The sequence below is a fragment of the Neophocaena asiaeorientalis genome, unplaced genomic scaffold (assembly GCF_003031525.2).
Source record: "Neophocaena asiaeorientalis asiaeorientalis breed wild unplaced genomic scaffold, Neophocaena_asiaeorientalis_V1.1 scaffold46, whole genome shotgun sequence".
Lineage (NCBI taxonomy): Eukaryota > Metazoa > Chordata > Mammalia > Artiodactyla > Phocoenidae > Neophocaena > Neophocaena asiaeorientalis.
The window spans coordinates 16252173-16252433 of NW_020175393.1; the positions used below are offsets into that span (position 1 = coordinate 16252173).

General features: G+C 31.8%; 1 protein-coding gene across 1 annotated transcript in view; it reads right to left on the bottom strand.

Annotated features, from left to right (window-relative positions):
• MCM3 (minichromosome maintenance complex component 3) overlaps positions 1-261 on the bottom strand; it is an 18026-nt gene that overhangs the window by 1425 nt on the left and 16340 nt on the right. The gene's annotated exons all lie outside the window — the stretch shown is intronic.

Below are 261 nucleotides of genomic sequence, written 5' to 3' on the forward strand. Positions count from 1 at the left end.
TTCAATGGTTGTCCTGGAGGATGGAATTATACTTGATCTTAATGTTTTTTCCTAAATACTTTTCAATTTGTTCAAACTTTTTTCAGTGAAGACACTGTGTTGAGTCTGTTAAGGTGTTAAAAGTAAACAGCAAACCTTAGCCGTGGACTTACTTTGAAATCCAGGAAACATTAAATTTATAGATAAAACTGTTTCTGAACCTCTAGTGGTAAAAATTCTTTATCTCAAAACAAATGACAACAGTTCAGAGAGGAGAAAAAA